The sequence below is a fragment of the Gracilinanus agilis genome, chromosome 1, assembly GCF_016433145.1.
Source record: "Gracilinanus agilis isolate LMUSP501 chromosome 1, AgileGrace, whole genome shotgun sequence".
NCBI classification, from domain to species: Eukaryota; Metazoa; Chordata; class Mammalia; order Didelphimorphia; family Didelphidae; genus Gracilinanus; species Gracilinanus agilis.
Window position 1 is genome coordinate 790,832,390 of NC_058130.1, and position 543 is coordinate 790,832,932.

Consider the following 543-nt stretch of genomic DNA (forward strand, 5'->3'; position numbering starts at 1 on the left):
TTTTGGTTTTCGGCCATAATCTTCTGGTTAACGGCCATAATCTTTTGGTTTTCGGCCATAATCTTCTGGTTTTCGGCCATAATCTTCTGGTATTCCTTTTCAATCTGGTCATTTCTTGTGTTCAATTTGCTTATCAGTTCATTTGGTTTCTGAGCCTCGCTTTCCAGTTGCAAGATTCTACCTTTTAAACTGTTATTTTCTTGCCAGATCTCTTCCATTTTCCTCAAAATCTCAGATTTGAACTCTTCCATAGCTTGTGAGGAGTTTTCCTTATTTGGGGAGGGTCTGGATGGTTGTTTGTTCTCCTCCTCTGTTTGCTCGGTTGTCTGGATTTTCTCTGTGTAAAAGCTGTTGAGCGTTAAAGACTTCTTTTTTTTGTTATTATTCTTTCTCTTCTGAATTTCCTGTAACTGAATAGCCATCATTAGCCCAGCGGCTTCTCAGGTTTATCCTCGAGCTCAGTGTCTGTCTGAGATCTATTGGCTCCTGAGGTCTGAGTTCTAGTTTTTTCCAAGGTCAAGCCCCCTGGTGGATTCCCTTGCT